Source organism: Scyliorhinus canicula, chromosome 2, assembly GCF_902713615.1.
Source record: "Scyliorhinus canicula chromosome 2, sScyCan1.1, whole genome shotgun sequence".
Taxonomy (NCBI): Eukaryota; Metazoa; Chordata; class Chondrichthyes; order Carcharhiniformes; family Scyliorhinidae; genus Scyliorhinus; species Scyliorhinus canicula.
The window spans coordinates 44183424-44210753 of NC_052147.1; the positions used below are offsets into that span (position 1 = coordinate 44183424).

At 42.8% G+C, this 27330-nt stretch overlaps 1 protein-coding gene and 1 non-coding gene across 6 annotated transcripts in view; one reads left to right on the plus strand and one right to left on the minus strand.

Moving 5' to 3' along the window:
- wdr25 (WD repeat domain 25) overlaps positions 1-27330 on the minus strand; it is a 97748-nt gene that overhangs the window by 35270 nt on the left and 35148 nt on the right. The window lies entirely within an intron of this gene.
- On the plus strand, positions 303-502 carry LOC119962538. The gene has a single exon (XR_005459905.1). It is a non-coding gene; the product is annotated as a U2 spliceosomal RNA (small nuclear RNA).

A 27330-nucleotide genomic window follows, 5' to 3' on the forward strand; every position in this document is an offset into this window, starting at 1 on the left:
AAAGCAGGCGGAGCTTTGGTTCAACATTTTATCCAAAAATCTGCACCTCCGACAGTGCAGTGCCCTCCCAGGACTGCAATTGGAGGGTCAGCCTTGATTTCTTTTTTTGCTCAAGCCCCGAAATGGAACTTGAACCCAGAATTGTGTAATTCAGATGCGAATGTACAATCAACAAAGCCACAGCTGGAGCTGAAAGATTTTAGCACTGTTCACACAAAATTAATTACTGACAATGAAGTATGCTAATTTTACATCACAAAGTTAATAATTAAATTAGTTCTTCAACATATAAAGTAAACACAATCGCTTCTCGGCCTTTTGGCCAAGATCAAGTGTAGTATCTGTTCTGCCTTTTGGTTCAGATCTGGTATGTCTCTCTTGTGGGGACCATGAATTGGATTCAATTTGAATTGGTTTTTGGAGCAGGCAAGGAGCTGGATTGGGGGTTTGCCCCTGTCCACACTCTGAGCCCTGGCTTTGTAACTCAAAAAAAGTAATTTTAAAAATATATAAAGTAAACACAGTAAATCCTGAAAAGTGTTTGAACCAGGTGTTAGTTCAGTGAACAGTTCAACTCCACTGTTCCGACAAATTTCTCCTTTTTGTTACAGATAGGAAGTGCGGCAGCTATGCTGCAGATGTGTCCAATATGCATGAAAATGAAAATGAAATGAAAATCGCTTATTGTCACAAGTAGGCTTCAATGAAGTTACTGTAAAAAGCCCCTAGTCGCCACATTCCGGCGCCTGTCCGGGGAGGCTGGTACGGGAATCGAACCGTGCTGCTGGCCTGCTTTAAAAGCCAGCGATTTAGCCCAGTGAGCTAAACCAGCGTGAATGAAGAAGTGTGTGAGCATCATCACTTGAATGCCCCTGCACTGCAAATTATAACAAAGCCACAGTGACTTTCACACACACTAAACTTGAGTAATGGGAATGGTATAATTTTGGTCACTTTTGGACCAGCATCGGTGGCACAGTGATTAGCTCTGGTGCCTCATGGCACTGAGGACCCGGGTTCGATCCCGGCCCCGGGTCACTGTCCGTGTGAAGTTTGCACATTCTCCCCGTGCCTGCGTGGGTCTTGCCTCCACAACCCAAAGATGTGCAGGGTAGGTGGATTGGCCACGCTAAATTGCCCCTTAATTGGAAACAATTTTTAAAAAAAACTTTGGTCACATCAACTCTTGCAGTGCAAATCTTGCTTTGGTCTCAGGCATATGGTGTGACTTCAGTCGATAGGTTCTTATATAGAAGAAAACCTTCCCAAATTGAGTAAGATATTCAGTAAAAAAAAACATTCAGTGTTGATGTTCATATAGCTGAATGAAATGCAGATGGTAGCTTCTGATCTCCATTATCATTGACTAAATCCATGCAAGTGCTATAATCTATTTCGCAAGCATTTAATTATTTTACAACTGGGAGACAAGAAAAACTATCTGCACCTTTATTATCAACCTTAAATGCTGAAGTAAAATGCTAGCCTTTAATTATGTAGACATGCTGTTTTTGTCTTGGTAACATTATTCAAGTACAAGTTAAGAATGTGCTGTTTTCAATGTGACCTCAATGCATCATCACCAAGTCTGTTAAATTGGTCTGTTAAATTGGCTTCCAAACACAACAGGCCTGATCTTTAGGTCACTAACGAGATTTTCTCTTGGTTGGAAGTTCTTTTCATCCACTCAGCAATAAATCATTCTGTCCTGTCACCTACTGATTTGAAAGCTGTATAATATTTGAAAAATTAGTTCCTACACTTTGAAAATGTATTATATCTCAGCATCCATAATCAGGCAATACCAAGTGTTTTAGAAATTGTGGCAAATAGTCATCACAAATATTTTACTGACTCAATGTACCATATGGCATAGTACTGAGCCAGTTCAATGAAGTCCCAGGTTTGATCCAAGCTCCGTGCTGAGGTAGCAAACATCAGTTGAAATAAATATGGAGGTTTCTTAATTAGCCTTAGTGTCCTTGGGATAAGGAACACGAACAAAAGTCACATACATTCCCATTGTAAAGAAAACGATTTGGGGGAAATTAATGGGATTGAAGGTGGATAAATCTCCTGAGCCTGATAACCTTCATCCCAGTGTACGTCAGGAAGTGGGCCCTAGAAATAATAGATCCATTGGTGGTCATTTTCCAAAATCCATTGGACTCTGGAATGGTTCCAACAGATTGGAGGGTAGCTAATATAACCCCGCTATTCAAAAAGGGAGGCAGAGAGAAAACAGGGAACTATAGACCAGTGAGCCTAATGTTGGTAGTAGGGAAGTTGCTACAGTCCATTATCAAGGATTTCATAGCACTGCATGTGGAAAGTAGCATCATCAGACAAAGTCAGCGTGGTTTACAAAAGGGAAATAATACTTTAAAAATCTTCTAGCATTCTTTAAAGATGTAACTAGTAGAGTTAACCAGGGAGAACCGGTAGAAGTGGTTTATTTAGATTTTCAGAAGGCTTTCAACAAGGTCTCACATAGTAGATTACTATGTAAAGTTAAAGCACATGGGATTGCGGGTAGTGTCTTGAGATGGATAGAAAGCTAGGTGGCAGCTAGGAGGCAAAAAGTTGGAATAAATGGGTCTTTTTCCGATTGGCAGGCCGGGATCTGTGTTAGACCCCAACTGTTTACATTATATAATTATTTGGATGAGGGAACTAAATGTATTATCTCCAAATTTGCAGATAATACAAAGTTGGGTGAGCTGTGACGAGGATGCAGTGATGCTTCAGTGGGATTTGGACAAGCTGAGTGAGTGGGCATATGCATGGCAGATGCAGTATAACGTAGATACATGTGAGGTTATCCACATTGGTAGCAAATATAGGAAGGCAGATTATTATTTGAATGGGTGTAAATTGAGAGAGATGGATACTCAGCGAGATCTTAGTGTCCTCGTATATCAGCCGTTGAAAGTAAACGCACAGGTACAATATCCAGTAAAGAAGGCAAATGGTATGTTTACCTTCATAGCGAGAGGATTACAATATAGAAATGGGGATGTTTTACTGCAATTGTACAGAGCATTGGCGAGGCCTCACCTGGAGTATTGTGTGCAGTCTTGGTGTCCTTATCTGAGGATGGATGTTCTTGTTGTGGAGGGAGTACAGCAAAGGTGTACCAGGCTGATTGCTGGGATGGCAGTACTGTCACATAAGGAGAGACTAAATCGATTAGGATTATATTCATTGGAGTTTAGAAGAGTGAGAGGGGATCTCACAGAAACGTATAAAATTTTATCAGGATTAGACAGGGTAGATTCAGAGAGAATGTCCCCGATGGTGGGGTAGTCCAGAACTGGAGGTCATAGTTTGAGGATATGAGCTATGCCAGGCAATGCCAAGGTGCCAGTGGGTGATGCCAAGCCTTGGCTCTGAACTCTGGGGCCTCCAGGCATCGCCGCACCCCTCACGTGATCAACATGACTGGTTTTTGTTTTCAAAAACCAGTTCTGGCTGACGCCGCCTTGTCATCATGCCAAAGGGGACGGTGGGGGCATTGCATGGGGCTGGGAGGTACGGTGTAAAGTCGTCTAATGATATTAAAATCCATGCAAATTCAATTAAATCAAGTTTATGCGCAGATGACACCGGCAGGGGGTGGGGAAAATCTCAAATCGAGACGTCCCTGGCACAAATCCCATTATGGTCCTCTCATGAATTTTTCAGCCATAATGGAATTTATGCCCTTGGTGTATGGACCTGAAAAATCACATCCACAATTCAAATATTCACTATTCCTTCACCCCAGCTATATCTTTAGACACATCCAAATTCGGAAATATAAAACAATGTATCTTACACTCTTAATAGTATAAGGGATAGGTACACAGTACATGTGAATCAACTGGTGAACTATGGTCAGATAGAACATACTCCAATGGAAATGGCAGATGCAGCCAAAGCAGATTCTGTGGATTTCCTAAAAATCCATTCAGATGCTTGTTGCACCATCAGCCAACTGATCTCACTGAAACCCTCTTTACAAGGATTCCTAATCTCCACATTTTAAGAATTCACCTTGGAATTGTCTCGAAAAGTCGTTCCCACTAGGACAGATTCAACTAGGATCCACTTCTAGGATTTCAATCTCATTTTTAGAGATTTTTTTCCCTTGGGTCTCTGTGCACATTCAAACTTTACCTTCTAGGCACAATTTCAGATCTTTGGCCAGGCCAAGACCACAGCACGGAGTCACCAACCTTTGGATGTACACTCAGATCTACAAAAAGATTTTCTGGAGCCCACCTTTCTTCAATTCTTCTCCCCACAGCTCTTTTTCTAACTTGGAGCTTTTTCCTTGGTTTCTTTCTCTCAGCTTTACTGAACAGAATCTGTTTCTGATCTTTGCCCTTGTCCTTTACCTGGGACTATCTTCTGGGAACTCTTTCTGTTCCATTTCCTTGTTTGAGACCTTCTTCTTGGTTTGGGACCTCTCTCTGCCCACTTCCCTGTGTCCTACTCCCTGGTGTGGAGATGCCGGCATTGGACTGGGGTGAGCACAGTAAGAAGTCTTACAACACCAGGTTAAAGTCCAACATGTTTGTTTCAAACACTAGCTTTCGGAGCACTGCTCCTTCCTCAGCTGAGGAAGGAGTAGTGCTCCAAAAGCTAGTGTTTGAAACAAACATGGTGGACTTTAACCTGATATTGTAAGACTTCTTACTCTATTCCCTGGGACACATCCTCTCGAATGTGCTTCAGTTCCAGGTCACCTGACCTCCGGATTGGTGTTGTTTCACTTATTTTCCCTTCTGTGCATGTACGCAGTCGGTTCTCAGCCTGAAGAACATAAAAGAAACAAACTGTATTTCGCTTCCATTCTTTCAGTCGGTGCATGCACAGGAAGCCCAAAGTCGGCTGGGATCTGTAATTCCCAAACTCCCCATTTAAACTGAAGGAAATTATTTTTTCCTTTTTTTCCCCAATCACACACTCCTGACTATTTCCTTGTAAACGGTGGACAGACCTTGGGGAGTCAGGACAAGGGCCACTCAAATTCCAAGCCTCTGACCTGCATGCACTCTTGGGTTGTTTACCAGCTTTTAATCAGCTTTTCTAGTTACCTTATGTAATGAACTCCAATTGGCTTTATTGGTTGGCCAATTGGAGTATGAGCTCCCTCAATGATAGCTCAATGAGGGGGCCCATATAAGCACCTGTGTAGGCTTTGTGAGCCAGTCTTAAGTTGACTGGACTGCTAGCAGCACTGGACATCCGAAAATGTCTTAGAGCATTATGACCCAAGGAAGGAGTTGGTGGTCACTTGTGATGCATCCCCCTACGGGGTAGGTGCCGTCTTAGCCCATAGAGGAAAGAATGGGGAAGAACGGCCAATAGCCTATGCTTCGAAGACCTTGGCGATGGCTGAGAGGAAGTACGCCCAAATCGAGAAGGAAGGACTGGCGGTGATATTCGCAGTAAAAACATTTCACCAGTATCTGTACGGGGGGAAATTCACCATAGTGACGGACCATAAGCCGTTTTTAGGGTTATTAAAAGAAGACTAGTCAATACCCCCGATTGCATCAGCTAGAATCCAACGCTGGGCGTTGCTACTGGTGGTGTATAGATACGTTCTGGAGCACAGACAGGGAACGCGAGTAGCAAATGCAGATGCTTTGAGCAGACTTCCCCTCCCGGACACTCCGCCGCAAATACCAAAAGTAGAGGAGACAGTAATGACTCTAAATTTTTTGGACACCCTACCAGTTGACGCACAACATATTCGGTTGTGGACGCAAAAAGACCCAGTTTTAGCCAAGATAAAGCATTTACTGCTAACAGGGGAACTGGAAAGACCAGTGGAGCCCCAGATGCACCCATACTGGAGCAGAAGGGACCAAATGACCGTAGAAGATGGTATCCTACTATGGGGAGCCCGGGTAATAGTCCCAGCTCAGGTCCATCAGGCAATCTTAACTGATTTACATCACGGACACCCAGGGGTGTCTAAAATGAAGATGCTAGCTCGAAGCTACGTTTGGTGGCCAGGTTTGGACACAGACATAGCAGCCTTGGTACGTCGGTGCCAGGAGTGCCAACAGGGGCAAAGAGTGCCACCAGCGGCGCCATTGCACCCATGGGAATGGCCAGGCAGACCGTGGACCCGCTTGCATATTGACCATGCCGGCCCTTTCATGGGCTCAATGTTTTTGGTGATAGTGGACGCCCACTCCAAATGGTTGGACGTCCACCGGGTAAACGCGGCAAGCACAGCATCGACAATTGAAAAGCTCTGGGCCTCGTTTGCAACACATGGACATCCGGAGGTATTGGTGTCGGACAACGGAATGGCATTCACAAGTGGGGAATTTGGAAAATTCCTGAAGGAAAACGGAGTCCGTCACATCAAAACAGCCCCTTACCATCCAGCGACCAACGGCCTGGCAGAGAGAGTGGTCCAGACACTTAAAGCGGGACTCAAGAAGCAGCCGGCAGCGTCAATGGACACAAAGCTCTCCCGCTGGCTGTTTGATTATAGGACCACACCGCATTCCACAACGGGCATACCGCCAGCTGAACTCTTAATGGGAAGGCGGCTGCGAACGAGGCTGAGTCTCCTTTTCCCAAATTTAACGGGGAAAGTGGAGAAACAACAGGAGGCCCAACGCAGGGGGCATGATAATAGTCGGCAGCAGAGATATTTCCAGGTGGGGGCACCGGTTTGGGTCAGGAATTATGGGAATGGACCAACGTGGGTCAAAGGCACGGTACAGTCCCAAACAGGGCCCATATCCTATGAGGTTTCAATAGGAGGGAAGGTGCTGAAGAAACACCTAGACCAAATAAGGGAAGTGGAACCACACGTGGAGGCAGGCGAAGCAGGACCGCCTCAAGCTGGGATAGTCCAGACGGAAATAATACCCACACCCCAGCCCCGAGCAATTTCTCTAGACCCCGTCATCCAGTCGTCAGAGTCGGAGATGGACACGTTCGTTGAGGCCGCCGCGACACCTCTCCCCGAGGAGGAGGAAGAACAACTTCCAAGGAGGTCGTCAAGGAAAAGACGGGCACCTATAAGGTACACCCCGCCCACTTCGGGGAACGACCCGGCGGACGACACAGAGGTGACAGACCTAGACATGATGAGCAGGAAGAAGCTCAGAGGAATGCCAGCTGGCAGGAATTCCTCGGACCTTGGGGGGGGGGGGGGGGGTAAATGAACTCCAATTGGCTTTATTGGTTGGCCATTGGAGTATGAGCTCCCTCAATGATAGCTCATTGGGGGGGCCCATATAAGCACCTGTGTAGGCTTTGTGAGCCAGTCTTAAGTTGACTGGACTGCTAGCAGCACTGTTTGTAGCTGCTCCTGTAATATCGTTATTGTAAATAAATATTGGTGTGGTGACGGAACTCCTGCCTCCCGTGGATTACTACACCTTAGATAAACACTTTGATCACCAACTTAAAAGATATAATCCTCAAATTAAAAGTTATAGCTCTAAACCTCTAATGAATTGTGGAAACAGAAATTTGTGTGGCCATCTAAAATGGCCTCCTGCAAAGAACGCTGGGAATAATGGTCAAAGTCAGGCAGATACACAAAAGCTGCAGCTCGGACGTTTTTAACAGCCCAGGAAAAAGATCATCTCCAGGCCATCCCAGGAACAATAGAACTATCCTGTCAGGCACACTTGTTTACCGGACACAGTGGCACCCAAGCCCCTGCCCCCAACACTTCCAGGCATGGCCACTGAGTGACCACCCCAAAATTGATGTTGCAGCCCCTGATTGGACTTGATTGAGTAGGGTGATTGAGTCCTGATCAACTGATTGACAATAACCCAGAGATCGCCCACAAAAGGGCACGAGAATCCAAGCAGGTTATAAAGGTGCTGCGCCACCTTAGAATCGCTCTCTCGACTGCAGCTTCAACAGCCAACAACAACGGTGAACTTTTCACCAGCCAAGAGGAAGACCATCCACACCATCCACAGAGGGACCAGAATCAAGGACACAGATGACCAGCAACAGACATCGAATACTGACAGACTACAGGATTACAGATAAGGCTTTATCTGCTCTGTACTTGCCAGTCACCTGGGTTAAGTTAAGGTCTTTCTAGTGTATTAGTTTAGAGTTCAACTTGCATGTGTGTGTGATTGCCTAATATTAACTTTGTGTTTGTAATAAAGGATTATTTGATTAAGCAACTTGTGTGACCATCTGTCCATCGTAAACGGGTCAAATACACACTGCGGTTTAGAAGGTACAACATTTGCAATACTCTTTAAGGTCACACAGTCTCACTAGTAAGTAAACAAAGACTCAGGTCAATGCTGTTCATGAAAAATCTGCAGACTAGAAAATGCTTTCAAATTTCAGGATCAGAACCTGGCTGAGGTACGATGACACTTTTCCCTTTAATGAGGCTCCATGATTCAGCGATATCTTTCACCCTATCTTAACTGTTGTAGTGAACAAATATCACAAGATCTCAACTTGGCCTTTCCCTCTACTTCTCCAGCACCGTTTCCTCCTTTGAGCATTTCAACTTGTTTTACGCATCTCACTCAAAACCCTCATTCTTTACCAGCCTCCCAAGTACAATCAAAATGTTCACACCAGGCTATCTTTACTGTTTTCCTCCCTTAGACTCCACACCAAACAACTTCTCATACTCTGTGATTTCAACCTCTATCTCAAATCACTGTGCTCTCTTCTGAGTTCTCTATCCTCCCTAAGCTTCTTCCTTCATGAAAAGACCTCAATCCATAATCACAGTCGCCCCTTTGAACTTGTCATCTCACATAGTCTTGCTAGTCCTGTCACATCAATCACAGACAAGGCTATCTCTGATCATTTCTTTGCATCACTCTCCACCCACATCCTCCTTCTAGGCCCCAACACTACCTCCTACTGTATCTATCTGTAGAAAATACTATCCATAATTCACTAACAAAATCTCCAAATCAATTACAAAACCCCAACTGTCTAATCTTTGGCCTTCCATGTACCACAATATTTCTGGAGTTACTAATTTGCTCAACTGCATCCTCACCTCCATTTCTGATTACCTTTGCCCCCCAATAAAACCATTACTGTCTCCCATCCTGGCCTTTCCCTTGAGTACACCCCTCACCTCTACCCCCTTCAGATCAAGAATGCAGACTTGATTGGACATAGCAAACAATTTATTTAGCCATCCGTTGCAAGATTTGGTTGGACCACATAAAGCATTACAGGACACTGCTCCTGTTGTGATGTTGCTTTGTAGTGCATGTAGATTAACATACCGAATATTTTGCTAATAGTTTTGTACACATCATCTGATGCAAGTGAACATCTGATAAAGTAGTTGGAGCAGTGTTGATCAGCAGGTAACATTTGGATGAAGAGCTCTTCTGGATCTTGTTATTCTTCAATAAAGAACTCTTAGCTTAGTTTATCAATCATTGCCAAAGCGTTTGACACATCATGCGGGATTTACCAACCACCCCACCACATGTTTTTCGGTGGCAGAGGCTGCCTGCCAGCGGGATCTACAGACAGCACTCCTCGTCGCCGGGTAACCCGTGCATTGACATGGGACCGGAATTTCCCACTGGCGTGAGCAGCCGATAAGTCCCACCCATTGTTCACAAGTCCAGAATCAACCTGGAATACAAAGGTAAAACCATTTTTATTTCAGTATCATCTGTCTTCTTAAACTTCTCTCTTTCCTGTCTCCTCCATCCTCACCTCCAACATGAAGCACAAGGAATTCATTAACTTTGCCATTAAGATCTCAACCATCCGAACAGCTGCATCTGCTATGTCCCTTCCTTCCACTAGCCCACCAGGTCAAAATTCCTCTGTGGTTCTCCCCATCATTGCCCCAAATTCTCATCTATCTTCAAGTTTCTCTCCTTTTCCCCTCATACCCTGTCCAAGGTCATCTTGTCCATTGATCTACCTCCTGCTCCCTTGACCCTATTCCCACCCAACTGCTGACCACCTAATTTCTTCTCCTGATTACCATGTTAGCTGATGTTGTTAACTTCTCTCTCTTTAGGTGTTGTTCCCCTCTCCTTTACATCTGCCTTCATCACTGCTCTCCCTCTTCGGCTCCCTCCTCTTTCCTATTTTATAGAAATAAAAAGTCTGGTCAATGGTGGGTGGAGCAGGAGATAAAAGCAGTTTTCTTCAAATACAACAATGGGACCTTTTACATCCACCTAACAGGGCAAACAGAATGGTCCAAAGCTTCTCAGCCAAAAGGCAGTGCCTCACTCCTTCGGGGAGGAAGGTTTTCAAAGTTGTCGCGTTCACAATGTTTTGCTTTATGAATTTAGAGTATCCAAATCTTTTATTCTCCAATTAAGGGGCACTTTAGCGTGACCAATTCACCTACCCTACACATTCTTTTGGGTTGTAGGGGTGAGACCCACGCAGACATGGGGAGAATGTGCAAACACCACACGGATAGTGACCTGGGCCAGGATCGAACCAGGGTCCTCAGCGGAGTGAGGCAGCAGTGCTAACCACTGTGCCACCCTGTTACGTTCAGAGTGTTGACTGGTCTCTCTGTGATTGACTGCCATTGTTCAGCCAAGGTTTCCGTCCCACTTCAATCAAGTTCAATCTGGACGCTTTGCATAAAGACATATTTAGCACCAGGGTTGACAGAGGCAAAACTGATGAGAATTTTGATCAATAATGTCACCCTTATCAGTCCACTTCTTCTCCCTCTCCCTACTCACTCCCACCAAACCCACCGTACCTCACCCGACACCCACTCCCCTCAACCCCAGCCCCACACCTCAACCCCGCAACCCACCCTCCACACATCTCCAGCTCCTCAACTGCTGCCATCAACTAACTCCCGCGTGCCCCCCCCCTCCCACCATTGCTCACACCCCTGCACCCAACACACCAGAAGATACTTGGCTCTGAAATGTTTTAGAGACGGTCCAGCCTTCGGACAGATCTTTAAAAACAAGAACACTCTCAGATGCTGCTTCCGTCCATCTGGCCCTTTGTATTTCTTGGCAGCTTTTCAAAATTAGAACCATGAGAAGCAGAAAGGTCAGAAGCAGTGGCTAGCAGCTCCACTAGGCTGAGAAATTGCTTTTTAAAAACTCTCAAGCTGATGGTTACACTCTTTTGTAACCAGTCTTTCTGGTCTGGCTCCTCACTCTGGGCGCATTACACCACTGAGCCCACGCTTGCCACCAGCCCAGAATGTTTGGCACCATCTGAACCTGTCTCTCCCTGACCCGAAGCGATGCCAGTTCAACCTTCTCACCCTACCCTCGGGATTTTAGACAAGAAGTCAGAAGGGTACGGGAAACGGAGAATACATTTCTCTGAGAGCTCTAGTCCCAAGGGATTTAGGATATACAGTTTAGGAACCATTGCCTGAAAGGAAGCAGACTGGGCCACTGGTGTGCTTCAGGGGAGGTAACTTGTCTGGTCTACATGTGACTAAAGCGATGATATATGGCTGAATCTTAATTGCTTTAGAAAAAGTGGACAAAAGTAGATTAATTCTGTCTTGGTAGCATTGTCCACAATGCAAGAATAGAAACATGGGGCTTCACATGAAGCCATATCCTGTCCTCAACAAAGATTCATGCACATGAATTACCAACAGTGTTGGTCGGTATTAATCTGGCTGCAGCTCATTTTGACCCTGGAGTACCGAGACTGCTGCAGCTCCATTTCCACTGACCAAAATGAGGACTGCACGGTAGCACAACAGTTAGCATTGTTGCTTCACAGCGCCAGCGTCCCAGGTTCGATTCTCCGCTTGGGTCACTGCCTGAGTGGAGTCTGCACGTTCTCCCATTGTCTGCGTGGGTTTCCTCCGGGTGCTCCGGTTTCCACTCGCAAGTCCCGAAAGACGTGCTGTTAGGTAATTTGGATATTCTGAATTCTCCCTCAGTGTCAGCAGCACGGTAGCATGGTGGTTAGCATAAATGCTTCACAGCTCCAGGGTCCCAGGTTCGGTTCCCGGCTGGGTCACTGTCTGTGCGGAGTCTGCACGTCCTCCCCGTGTGTGCGTGGGTTTCCTCCGGGTGCTCCGGTTTCCTCCCACAGTCCAAAGATGTGCGGGTTAGGTGGATTGGCCATGCTAAATTGCCCGTAGTGTCCTAAAAGTAAGGTTAAGGTGGGGTTGTTGGGTTACGGGTATAGGGTGGATACGTGGGTTTGAGTAGGGTGATTATTGCTCGGCACAACATCGAGGGCCAAAGGGCCTGTTCTGTGCTGTACTGTTCTATGTTCTATGTACCTGAACAGGCGCCGGAATGTGGCGACTAGGGGCGTTTTACAGTAACTTCATTAGAGTGTTAATGTAAGCCTACTTGTGACAATAATAAAGATTATTATAATAAATCAGCTAACTCAGCACTGACCCGGATAAAACCCAGGACCTTGCTGGTTTCAATCGTTTTGGTCACTTGCTGCTTAACCTAACTGAGGACAACTGAACATGGCTTTTAAAGAAGGAGCAGGTTATATGTCACCTTCAAGAGCAAAGACACGTCTTTCCAAAAAGATGCTTAGGTTTGGGTTTCAGAAATACTTTGTGCTTCAGAAAATGGTGGTGGGCTGCAGTCCATGTGGTGTAGGTACACCCACAGTGCAGCAAGGGAGGGAGTCCTGGGATTAATGGCTACAATTTAATTCACAATATGACAAGCACACTAAATATAGCTGAGCAATTAATGTAGGCTAACAATAAGGCTTTAATAAGAAATCAATAAGGATACTTTATTACGGTTTACGTGCTTAACATACAAAGATCTGGACTTCATCAACAATTTCAAAATATGGTTGTGGCTTTATGAGGGATATTAGCAGTCAAAACAACTTTGGGGAAAATAAATTAAATAATGATTATAGCTTCAGCTGGGAAAAAAATCATAATGAATTGGTGAAGTAATGAACTACAGCATCACTGATTCCCTGTTTATTTAGTCTATCTTCTTCAAATGCCAAAAATCTTTTCTCAATTTTTGCTTGGCTATGAGAGATACTCCCGACTTTTCTTCCCACAATGCTTTTGTACCTCTTCTGTGTTGCATGCACCAAGGAAGTTCTTCTGCACTGTTACACAATGCAAGAATAAAAACATGGGGCTTCACATGAAGCCAGATCCTGTCCTCAACAAAGATTAATGCACATGAATTACCAACAGTATTGGTCGGTATTAATCTGGCTGCAGCTCATTTTAACCCTGGAGTACTGAGACTGCTGCAGCTCCATTTCCACTGACCAAAATGAACGGTGATCGCCCAAGGCCTCCGAGGTGAAGGGGCTAGATCCCAACACCTCGGGTGCCTTGAGAATCTGCATTTAACAGTGACACTAGCTGTCTCGCTCTAATATGCAGATTTGCCAAAAAGTGATCCCACCCACCATTGGGAAGGATTTACATTGCAAGGTCTCGCGAGATTCCAGGAGCGGGGTCTCCCAGCCTCTATCATGCTGCGTTTTTGCACAACATTGACTCTCAATCACACCCATTATTTGGAACAGACCAAATTCTGCAATGTAACACAGTTAACGTCCTCATTTGAACCAGAGCATTACATTTTATGACAATTAAATGCCCTTGCTACGTATTTTATAAACATCCTAACTACTTAATGTAATGCACCTTAAGTATGACTTTTGTACACCTTTCAATTACATAGATTTTAAGGTCTCTGTGGAACATTACTGTGTGCAGTAAGGTTACCACATTCACCCACAACAGCTACTTACACTTGAAAACAATTCATTGATTGCAAAAAAAACTTTGGGATATCCAAAGGATATGATGTGCCATGTAAAAGCCATTTTTTTTTCAGATGGGTGATGATGAAAAGGGCTGAACTGTACAGTCGTTGAATTTTCCCAGATGTTAGATTTTTAAAACAAAAACAGGTTAGAGGGAGTTATTTACTTGCCTTTCTCCAAAGGTTACACACAGCTATGATGATGTTGGCGAAGGGAAAATTTGAATTTTGTTCTTAATTTTCCTCCTTTTACGACATCAAAGTGCGTACCTTCCAAATCAATAATGACACGGATAAGGTTAGGCACATAAGGAATAAGTAGGTTATGAGGATCTCAAAGTAGTTCACATATAATAAGTTGCTTTGAAGGGCTTTGACAATTAGAGGCAAGTAGCAAATTTGCAGTCACAGCACTTATTTGGAAATATATCAACACAGCTGTACAAAACATCAGATCAACAGGCAATTATCTTTCTAGCAAGTGTAGAAACTCTTGAAATAGTACAGAGGTTGCTGGGCATGAAGGCAGACTGGGCAGAAGACCTGCCATTGTACACCAGCACTTTGTGCAAGGTTTTTTAAAATATAAAACAAAAAACAGGCCTCCAATCCTCACCTCTCACTATAGCCTACACAACCTCCCCATGCTTTATCCATGCCAACCCATCCCGCCTCATCCCCTCTACCCCCCCCCCCCCCCCCCCATGGCCCTGCATACTTTGCATGGAAGTCTGGGCCCCTTTACCCACCCATGTGGTCCTTTAAGGCCCTATGCTAACTCAGTGCCAACTCATGCCAACCATGCCCCCATCCAACAGTTTTTACCCTTATACCCTCCATGCTAACTCACTCAGTGTCCATCATGCAAACATCAAGACCCATGATGAGATTAAATATCTATTGCAGACTCTATTTCAAAAAAACATTTGTAAAAAGCCAATTCATTACATTTAGATTCTTGCAACTACATTATCCTTTACAAAAACAAACATTTCATTCATGATAAAAATCAAACATTGGAATTCATAGTCCCATTTCAAAGTGCCAAACTTGTAGCTATCAATCAAACAAAGACTGAAATGGCAGGCACCCCACTGTGATAATGGAAGGTTATGAAATCAATAATGCAGCTCTAATCTAGTAATGATAGTCCTCAGGTTCATGTCAAAGGCAGAGTAAAAGAGCCAGCACTGATTTTTTTCAACCTTTCACATATTTGTTTGTGAAGCTTTAAAGGGCAGGAATTTTAAATGCCTTGAGAGTTTGACAGTTCCTTTTGACAACTCTCTTGTCAGGTTCAATAAATCTCTGCCCTTTTTAAGTATATTCATGTTCATTTTTAACAATCCCCAAGGGCATCTTACCCCTCCCAAAGAGTAGGTTGCCTCCCCAAAGAGCAACTGGCAGTGCCCAAAGGTGTCCTCAGACTACATCTCCTAAAGATTTACTGACCTCTCTAAAGGACTCTGAAAAGCTTAGACCTGCTCCTACCAAGTCTAATCTGCACATGTTGTGTTTCCCACTCCTGATTCATGAAAATCAGACATGAATGGAGCGGCTGCTGTTTTATATGGGCCTCTGCTTCTGTAAGATGTGAAAATCTCTACCCGGCACATTTGCACCCCCGTGAAAATGGTAGATGTTGTGTTCAGGATGGGGGTGCACTTCTGGATTTAGACCTTCTCTGCCATTTTCGCAAGAACCGAGAGGCTCTCCACTGTTGCAAATATTTAGGCCAGAATACACACACTGATCTGTGCTCTTTGATTAACAGTTCTGCATTGGTCTTGTAAAATAATATTTTCCCTTCAAGGGGCAAAAAGACTTGAATCAGAACTAATGTGGCACTTTATTCGCAAATCAGATTGTTTTTTCTCAATCAATCTACATTTCTATTGCTCATCGTAGACTCGTTCACTGTAATTCCAACATCCCTTAAAAATTATGCTGCATTGAAAAATGTTAATTGTATTGGGCCTGAGCACAACAATAAGCATAAATAATGGAGAGACCGAAACTAATATTTCAGAAAAATTATCCATGAAGTTACAGAATTTGTATTTTGTTTTAAAAATCTCAAATAAAAAACTGATATCAGTAAAAACATTGTAATAAAAATCCAACTCCAACTGGTATCTAATGTCCTTTAAGGAGGTAAACCTGTTTCATTTGTAAAATTTTAAATTTGTTAATGGGAGGTGTGCATCGCTGGCTGGGCTAGCATTTATTGCCCATCCCTAAATGCCCTCCAACGGAGTGTCTTGCTAGGCATTTAAGAGTCAACCACATTGCTGTGGATCTGGACTCCCATGTAGGCCGGATCAGGTAGGAATTGCAGATTTCCTTCCTTAAAGAACATTAATAAACCAAGATGAGATTTTACGACAATCATTTCATGGTCACCCCAAGCCTTTTAATTCCAGACTTTTATTGAATTCAAATTTTACCATCTGCCATGGTGGGATTTGAACCCACGTCACTGAATATTGCCCTCAGTCTCGAGCTTACTAGTTGAGTGACAGTACTACTGCGCCACTGCCTCCCGTGATTGCCAACTTCAATAACACTGGCCCGTAATCTCTGGGTTCAAATTTAGGGTGTACCCCTATGATGCGCTGGGAATCCCTCAAATGTTCACTTAAACATAATGGTTTATCCGGCAATCGTCCAGAAGCACCAACTTCCTCCACCCCCTTCCCTCTCCTGGACTGCGTCCCTCCCTTCCTCCCTCTCCCCGATCGCCCTCCTCCCTCCCTCTCCTTACCACGTCCACATCCCCCCCCCCCCCCCCCCCCCCCGGACTGCTGCCCTTCCGTCCTGGACTGACCCTCTCCTGTCCCTGACTGCCGTGTCTCCCCAAACTCCTGAACCACCCCTGCCCCCTCTCCCTTCTGGACCGCCACCCCCCCTCAAACCTTCCTTCCTCCTGGTCCAACCCCAACCACTGGGTCCGACCTGCCCCCCCCCCCCCACCACCCAAAACACAGCGTCCGACTCAGAATCCGACCCCCTCTCCCCCATTCCCTAAATTTTAAAACTTACCTGCTCCCAGTAAATGGGCACTTTAAATTTCCCCTTCACAGCAGCTACTACCGTAAAAAGGGAGTGTGATTTACTAGTCTGCGTCCCAGGTATTCCACGGCTATGCTGTCAGCACTCCGCTGACACGCTTCGCTGCTTCTGTCTCACCCAGTCTGAGAGAGGAAAGTTGGGCGACGCAGTGGCTTCAGAATCCCAGCGTGGGTAGGTCAGGCGAGAGTGGCAATCCACCAGAGGTTACCACTAGGCGGAAGTTACGGGCCATTATTGTAGCTTTTATGCCATACAGACTGCAGTAATTCAAGAAGGCATTTCACCACCACCGCCTAAGGGAGATTAGGGATAGGCAATCAACACTGGTCTCATTTGCAATTCTCATGTCCTTGGAAAGAATTTTTTTAAAACTGAAAGCTAAGTTCCTGTACATTGGGGAAATGGGGCTTCACTTCCCCAACATAAATTACAGAAAGCCGATAAAATAAATTGGAAATGCTGCCTGGAGTATAAAAAAAAAGTTATAATACTGAAACAAATGAATAATTTCCTGTGAGACAAGACAGGCACCAGAATATCATAAAGAGGGAGCTGCCTACAGCATCACAATGACACATGAAGCACTTATTCCTGGCAATGTCATTTTAGACCTGCTTTAGCCAACAGTCACACTAACTTAGCCACTAAATAATGGCAGAAAAGATGATTAATGATGTGACATTTTAAGAAAATGAGCGTTTCAGACTTTAATGTTATCATGTCTGACCTTTATCTTATGAATATAAAATGCAAAGCACTGTTCACTGGTAATGTTCATCAAACAACTGAATAAAATAAAGCAATTAAAAGGCTTGTTATTTGCATGGTGTTGTTCGAAATCAAACCATCTTCACCGGTTGCAGAACAATGTATTTTAAACAAAAAAAAATACATGCATATATGAATAAAATCTCTGAACTGAAAAGTTACTGCAGCATTCACCACCCCTCCCGAAAGGAATCACTTTCATTGTTGTAAAAAAAACATTGCTGCTTATTGTACCATCCTAATAGTGCATTCTGAAATTTGTAGTCCGCTTCCTAAAGTATTGCATTAGCATGCTGCCGCAAGTCTGTGATGAATGGCTTCTCATTGCAAGTGGCTTCATCTGTTTATAAATTGTAATTTATGCACTTATGACCTGAATATCAACATGCTTCAGCTCACCTAATAAGATAAAATTCCCCATGCAGATTGCTTAAGCTCTACTTAGTATAATTATATCTTGGCAAGATGTTAAACATCAACAGGATTGCACACAATTAAAATCGAAGAAGCAGAATGAGTTAGCAAGCTGATGAAATATTGCTTTATTTCGTAAGTCTGCAGAAATAAAGTCCTTAGTTTCCATTTTTGTGTCTGAATGCACCTCTGTTAATCACCTTGAACAATTTTCTTCTTTAAATTGCAAGTTGCTAAATCTTTTTTAAATAATGCTGGAAATAAGGCAAACAGACTGATTCCCTTTGAAATATCTTTTTGGTCCTCTGGTGGAGGAGTGAAAGGAGAGGACAATGTAAAGTTATTTTCGCTGCCCTGTTCCATGCAGTTTGTTTTGAACAAACAGATATTTGCTTGCCTATTAGCTGTTTTCTTAAACCGCTCTCTGGTGTGGGCCAACTATGTTGGATCTGTTAACCAGCAGGCCAGGACTCTAATGGTGTAAGCAATGGGTCTGGCAGTCAGCTAGAAATGTCTTTCTTTTTTGCTGTATTTAAAACTTTCTCAGCTACAAATTGTCAAGATTTAAGATCTAGGCAAAGTGGAATTACACTGTCATGACATTTCAATACAAAACTAATTTGTTTTTCAGGAATGCATTAGGTTATCACACTATCTCCTCTCTGATCTGGGTTTCAATATAGTTTAAAATTATGGTATAAAAGTCTCCTCCGAAATGCAATTTTATTAAGAAAGTGAAGCTAAATAAACTTGATGCTCTTAAAATAATTTGTCCTACTCATTCAGTTATCCTCCTTAAAATTTAAGCAAATGTCATTTATTTATTTGCCAGTTACATCCAAGACAAATTTAATTTAGTCAATTTTTATTTGGTCATTAAAAAGGCTTCTAAGTGGATGGAGCACGTGGAATCTGAACTACTCTAAAAATAGACATCTTACATTGCAGTGGCTCATTATAGAGTTCTGGAAACAGCAGCCATGATGGATACACTAGTTACCTCCATTGCTACAGTACAGTGTGCTGTTTTTGTGAAGATCAACAAATAACCAAAGGGGCAAAGAACGATTTGAATTTAATTAATTTTAATTGAATTAGAATGTTTATGTTACATTTAAGGCCAAATCAGAGTATATTTGTTTTCCAATCTTACTTCGTCCTATAGTATGGCATGCTGTTCTTCATTTTGAGTCAGGATAAATAGACCAGACAAATTAATAAATGTTCCGCCAGTTCTGGTTAGTAGCTCATGCTGGTTAATAAGTGTTTGTTGCATTAAATGGACAAATAAAATAAAATTAATAATGCCACTGAACAGGAATGCGAGGGGTTTTGAGGCCCCAATAGCTGGGCTGGGAAAGGTGGTGTTGGGGCGGATTGACAGTCGGGATGGAAAGTGGAAAATCAGATTTGGGGTGGAACCCAGAGTGCCCTGATAGTCCCTTTTCAGCCCCATCTCAATAACAGTCCTTTTAACATAAGCCAACAAATGGTGGGCAGAGGGCAGCATTATATTATGCAACTGAGGATAGTAAGACTAATACACATTCAGAATTTACAGCGAGCCCCTGGCATCTACAACCGTAAAACCACAGGAGGATGGGTGTACAATTTTCCTGATTACAACTATGCAATTACAGAGCAATTGATTTCGCAGTTTCCCTTTCGCCCCGAGCCCTTTAGTACCAAAAGTACTAGTCATGAGAGTTAGAACGGTGAGTGCACTTGCCCTTAACACTTAAATTTCCCAAACCCAGAATTTCTGATTGGGCCATGCACTTCAACACTGGGAAGGCAATTCCGCTACATCTTGGATCTGCTCCCTCAGATTTTCAGGAATTTCAGCTGTTTGATGTCACCTTTACCTGTGGGGAGTAGAACACAGACAACACAACTGAGGTGACAAATTTTTAATGCACCCTCACTGCGTTACTTCCAAAAGTAAAACAACAGCATTTAAACATGTGGGCCTGAACGCTGGCCCTCTGTGAAAACACTCTCCAATTCTCAAGCAAATTTGTTAGAATGTATTTCCCGTCATATAACAAAATGGTGAGTATTCACATTTACATACAACCCAGGCTGTTTCTCTGGAATCCTTTAATATTGAAAGCTTGGAACACAGATTTTATAAAATTAGACCGGAGTCAATAAATGTGTAAACATATATCATACTTCACCATGATTATCAACACCACGTATGGAACGATCTGCCTGGACTGCATGAAGAACAATACTTTTCAGTGTACCTTGGTACAATAAATCTAAATCTTAAGAGAACTAAATAAAACAGGCATATTCAAAATCAATACATTAGACTAACAAACCAAATTCTGATAGCTTTGGTACTGATACTGAAGTGAAGAATGAGTTGCTAGTTCTGACTATTACGAGGTGCAAGAATTCTTTAAATAGCTCATTTTGCATCACAGGATGTACAATTTATTAGCGTAGGAAAATAACAGTTGTCTTTTGTCTAATGACAAAGTTCTCATGTTTTATTTCCATTAGTGGCAATCACACTCTGAAGAAATATATAGCAGAAGACAGAAATAATCTTTATCTGTAGCACAGATGAACAGCCCTTTCTAGTATTTCATTATCTAAGGAGCAACTTGCCTTCACACGGCACCTTTCACATCCTTCGGATATCGCAGGTGTTTCATAGTCAAGGGGGGCGATTTTGCACCCATGTTAGCCACGAATTCAAATGGTGATGCGGGCGCAAAATCCCGAAAGAGAAGTATAGTCCGGGGAAGGGTGGGGGAGGGGGGAAGGAGAGAAGAGGGACATGGGCAGCACCCTGGCAGTGCCAGAGTAGGGGGGCTTCAGTTGGGGAGGTCAGTGTGTGGATGTCCCATGTTGGGGGGGGGGGGGGGCAGTATTCCAGGAGTGTCCCATGTGGGTAGGGGTCTCCACCTCTGTGGAGTGGATCTTTTCTTTATTTTTTTTAAGATCAGGGCATCCTTTTTCTAGAGAGTGGATGTTGCCGGCTCTTTCAGGCCCTGCCCCACCAGTGTGATGGCGTGAGTCATACCTCCAGCTATTTTTTCCAAACTAAATCCTGGAAAATATGGAGACTAAAGCTAGCTGTGCAGCTGGCGAGCTGCGTACTGGTTTTCGCACTTAGGAAAAAAATTGGGAAGTTTTGCCCAAGGAATTACTTTCGAATTGTAGTCATTGTGGCAGTGCAAGCAAATATGACAACTAGCCATGTAAACAGTAGAGTTAAATGATCAATTAAATTGATTCTCCTCCCGCTTCCCGCCAACCTATCCCCCAAATCCACCTTCTATTGCCTGAGAAAATTCCACCCACAATCGCTTCCTCTCCATAGGCATACAAATTTTATTTGAAATAGTTACTTAACACTGAATCAATATTTTAAGGTATCATTTTACACAAATCCTTAGCAGCGGTGTCCGCTTTTTTAGATGTTGTTCACTATATTTTCAAAGTGAACAAATCCTCTACCATTAGAGTGTCAGCACACATTTTAACAACACAGTCATCTTTTAGGATGAATTTATAGTTCAGTTCACTAGACATTGCTTCCGTGAATAGTACTTCCATAGCTGGTTCGCTTGTTAGTAATCAGATGTTTGGCTATGATGATCCTCTCTCAAAGGCACAAATGTGAATCAGTTATTAAAAATCTAAGCACACAACAGGCAAAATTGTTTACAGAAGCAACAGAATCTGCTAGTGTGTCTTCCATCAAATACCACTGCTCATTTTGCAGTTTCATTTTTAATATTTTGACTGTAGTCCATCAGTGCTCAGTGAATCGTAGCAACATGCCAGATTTATTGTGCTATAAAAAGAGCCAACTTTTTTTTTGAGTTCAGAACAAACTGGTCAATTGTGCCTGCAGGATTCCAATCAACATGGTCACAACACTTTAAGATAGAGCAGACTGGACTATGAGTCAGCGATCAATTGAAAAAAAAATCCTCAAGTAAATGTTAGGTCCTATGTGTGGGTTCTCAACTGAAGTACTCATCACATTAGAGATTTCTTTTGAGAAAATAACTAAATTCCAAATGTGCAACAAGAGATCTGTACTGAGAACATTTTTTATTAGCTCAATTTTTTTCTAGACTTAATGCAAAACTTTTTAATGATGAAATTGTTCAGCTTGGAGAGAAAAAAAACTTAAGAGACAGTGAAGAACTTAATCGTTGAAATGAGCAGATACTTTCAATATAAACTGCATTGCAATTCATAACAGACATCAAGCAGCTACCAGTAAATTATAAATGTTCGATGACTAGTGTTTCAGCCCAAATGGTCTTTCTTAATCCACAGAGTATGACGAGTTGCTTGCACCTCCCGAATTAGGCAGGATTCTCTTAATAAATGTAATAGCATCCTTTATTCCCCATATTTTCAGCTTGTCGAAGAAATATCAATTCCCATTTTCCGCTGGCCATTTCCAGGATTACACACCATCTGGCACTGCACTCTGCAAAGTGCACTTTAGCTTAATAAAGTGAGCTGGCAGTGTAATACGTGATTCACTCTTCCATGATAACGCTTCACCAACAGTTGGAAAGATGTTTTCAATTCACTTTAACAATTATCCTCAGCTGAACTAAAAAATGCTCCTGGTTCAGAAAAATAAATAAAAAAACATTGAAAATCTACGGCACAGAAGGAAGCCATTCGGCCCATTGTGTCTGTGGCAGCTAAAAGAAAAGTGATGCAGTTTAATCCTACTTCTTAACTCTTGGTCCAGAGACCTGCACGTTATGTAAGTGCATGTCCAAGTGTTTTTTTAATCCAAGGGTTTCTGTCGCTATCACCCTTTCAAGCAGTGACATCCAGGTCGCCACAAGTGTTTACTAAGGAAAAGGGATATTGGTAGAAGTGAAGAAAGTTAAAACAATGGGTTGGGAGAAAATTAAGGTAGAGGAGATACTGGAAAGGCTAGCTATACTTAAGGTAGATCAGTTATATGGTCTGGATGGCTTGCATCCCAAGTTGCTGAACGTAGTGGGGGTGGAGATAGCAGAAGCAAGAGTTTACCGTGATTCTTCAATCTTCCTCAGATACAGGAGCGGTGCCAGAGGTTGGAGAGTGGAAAATGTCATACCTTTATTCACGAAAGAGTGTAAGGACAGTCCTAGCAACTACAGGTCAGCTAATTTAAATTGATACAGTTAAATTGAAACAATAATCAAGGGATAAAAAACACTGGGCACTGGGACACGTTTGAGTTAATTAAGGATAGCCAGCATGGATATGTAAAAGTCAGATTATGCTTGGCTAATCTAACTGAATTTGGATTGGATTGGATTTGTTTATTGTCACATGTACCCAGGTACAGTGAAAAGTATTTTTCTGCGAGCAGTTCAACAAATCATTAAGTACATGGGAAGAAAATGGAATAAAAGATAATACAGAATAGGGCAACACAAGGTATACAATGTAACTACATAAACACCGGTTTGATGAAGTAACAGAGATGGTCGATCATGGAATGCAATGGATGCAGACCATATGGATTTTAAGAAAGCATTTAACTAGGATCAGATAAAAGGCTTGTTAACAAAATTGAGGCTCATGGAATAGCAGGATAACAATAATAATCTTTATTATTGTCACAAGTAGACTCACATTAATACTGCAGGGTCAGTTTCCAATTGGATAAGAATTTCCTCAAGGACAGAAAACAACAGGTCATAGTAGAAGGTTATTTTTCAGGCTGGACGATGATCCCCAAGGATCAGTGCTGGGACCATTGTTTTTTTCCGCTATATATAAATGTCTTGGATCTTGGAATACAGAGTAGAATTTCAAAATTTGTCAATGATGCCAAACTTAAGACGAGTGTCGAACAGCGAGGATGATACAAATTGCCTGCAAACTGACAAATAGGTTATCAGAATGCACAGGCAAATGACAGATGAAATTTAACATAGAGAAGTGCGAGGTAATGCAGTCTGGCAGACGGGATAGGGACAGACTATATACACTTAATGGCACATTCTAAGGAGTCTGCAGAAACAGAGTGACTTGGTGGATCTTTGAAGGTGACAGGACATTTTGAGTGAGTGGTTAGCAAAGCATATGGGACCTGCATAAACAGAGGCTTAAAGTGCAAAAGTAGGGAAGTTATGCTGAACCTTTATAAACCTCTGGTTAGGCCCCACTTGAGTACTGCATTCAGTTTTGGTCGTCACACTTTAGGAAGGATGTGAAGGTTCTTGAAAGGTAGAATGGTTCCAGCGTTGGGGGATTTTAGTTTTCAGGTAGGTTGGAAAATCGTGGGGTGTTCTCCGAGGAGTAAAGAAGATTGAGTAGAGAAGCGAAAGAAGTGTACAAAATTATGACAGGTTTGGATAAAATTCAAGGAAAAACTGAAACCATTGGCTAACATTACAAGGACAAGGGAACCCAAGATTTTGGGCAAGAGATGCAAGGTGGTCTAAGGAAGGCCTTTTATTTTTAAACTCAACGAGTGGTAATGGCCTGGGACAAGCTGCCCATGAGGATGGTGAACCTGGAAATAATTGATCATTTCAAAAGGAAATTGGTTGGGAACTTGAAGGAAAATAACAGATAGGGCTATGGAGATTGAGCAGGGGAATGGGACCAGCTGGATTGATCCAAAGAGAGCCAGCACGGGCTCAACGGGCCGAATAGTCTCGTTCAATGGCGGAAATGAATCTATAAACCTCGGTGAAAAATATGTATCAACTTTCCTCTCATCCTTCTGTCAAATACATTAAATCTGTGTTCCCTGCTAAAGGTAATAGATCTTTCCTATCCATTCCATCTAGGCTCCTCATTATTATATGTACATCAAATAAAACTCTCTCAGCTGTCTCTATTCCAGAGACAACAACTTTGTAAATCTCCTTTGTACCCTCTCTGAAGCAATAACATCTTGCCTGTAATGCAGTGAGAATAGACGTACAAAGTATCCTCGCTGTAGCTTCAGTAGTATTTTATAGGTTCCAGTATATTCTCATTGCTCAGTTATTCTATGTATCAACTAACAAAAGGAAATATGTTGGCTTAATCACCGTATCTGCCTGCCCTATTTCCTTCAGGGATCTGTAGATATGCACTCAGTGCCAGTGTTTATCTACACTTCTCGCTATCCTTCCATTTACTGTATACTCCCCTGCCTTGTTTATCATCTCCAAATGTATTACCTCACAGTTTTCCAGATTGAATGCCATTCGTCATATTTCTCTCCACCTGACAAGTCCATTGATATCTTCCTGAAATCAACTGTTTTATTCTTCTTCATCAACCATCATCTGCAAACTTGATCAATCATGGCCCCTGCATTCAATCTAAAACATTGATATATATGCCACAAAAAGGAAGGGACCAAGCATTGATGCCTGTGGAACCCCACTGGAAACATCTTTCCAGTCACAAAATCACCCGTTGACCATGACACTTCCCTTCTTCCCAGAGAAAACTTTAGATCCATCACGCTATTTTCCCTTACTTCCCATGGACTCTTTCTTTTCTGAACAATTTGGTATGTGAAACCATGTTAAAAGCCTTGCTAAAATTCATATAATGATAATAATCTTTATTGTCACAAGTAGGCTTACATTAACACTGCAATGAAGTTACATGTGAGAATTCCCTAGTCTCCACACCCTGGCACCTGTTCGGGTACACAGAGGGAGAATTCAGAATGTCCAAATCACCTAACAGCATGTCTTTCGGGACTTGTGGGAGGAAACCGGAGCTGTGAGTCAGACATGACCTGCCCTGAACAAATCCATACCGTTTGTCCTTGATTAATGCATGCCTTTCTAAATGGTGATTTATACTGTTCTTGGAATCTTTTTCCAATAATTTACCCGGAATAGATTGATTAGCCTTTAATTCTTCCTCCCTTCTTAAACAATTAAACAATGTTAGCAATATCATCACACCTGGGCCAGAAATGATCAGAAAATGATGGTCAGAGCTTCTGCTATTTCCTCCCTTGCCTTTCTTAGCCGCCTGGGGTACATATCATCTGGGCCTGGTGATCTACCCACTTGCAAAGATGTTAAACCCCTAAATGTTTCCTCACTGATGACATTTATACCAACTAATATTTTACACTCTCCTTCCTTAACTATAATATCTTCATCTTCCTCTCTTTGTGAAGACAGGTAAAAGCATAAATCAAGAACCAGGCCCAAGCTTTGTATCTCCACACACAAGTTCCCAATTAGTCCTCGAATTGGCCCTTACTCTTTTTCAGTTATCATCTTGCACTTTATGTATTTATAAAACACCTTATTTTCACTTGCCAATATGTTTTCATGCCTTCTCTTTGCTTTCTTAGTTTTGTTTGTCTCCCCACATGACCCCCACTATGTTATCGTTCCCTCCCACATCTGCCATTTCTTAGACTCCTCTATGCTTTCCACAGCATTAAGCACTTGGTATCAGATGTACTAATATAGCATTCACTTTATTTGCCTTATCCTACACCTTGTGGTGGTCCAGATTTGGGAGCCCCATATTTTTTCTTTCCGGGAATACAATTGCCATGAACTGTCCATTTTTTCTTCCTCGCATAACACTCACTATTTTGAGGCTGATTCACTTTCAAGTCTCTATTTCCAGTCCACATTTGCCAAATCACATCACAGCTTCGTAAAATTGGCCTTTCACCAACTAAAACTTTTATTTTGGTCTGTATTTGTCCTTTTCCATAACTACACAAAAACTAACTGAATTGTGATCACAACCACCAAAATGCTCATTCACTGATACCCCTTCTACCTGTTCATAAAAACATATGAATTAAAACCTTAAGACGTAGGAACAGAAATAGGCATTTGGCCCATGGAGCCTACTCTGCCATGGAATGAGATCATGGCTGTTTGTACAATCCTCAACGCCACTTTTCTGCTTTATCTCCAGAACCCTCGATTCCCTTACTGACTAAAAATCTGTCCACATCAGCCTTGAACATACTTAAAAAAAAAAAAATTGAGAGTGCCCAATTAACTTTTTCCAATTATGGCGCAATTTAGCGTGGCCAATCCGCCTAGCCTGCACATCTTTCGGTTGTGGGGGTGAAACCCACACAGACACGGGGAGAATGTGCAAACTCTACACAGTGACCCAGAGCCGGGATTGAACCTGGGACCTCGGTGCCGTGAGGCAGCAGGGCTAACACACTGCGCCACCGTGCTGCCTTGAACATACTTAACAACCCAGCCTCTACAGCTCTCTACGGTAAAGAATTCCACAGATTCACTACCTTGGAGAGAAGAAATTCCTCCTCCTCATCTCTGCCTGAAATGGGTGACCTCTAATGGGCAGCACGGTAGCACAAGTGGATAGCACTGTGGCTTCACAGCGCCAGGGTCCCAGGTTC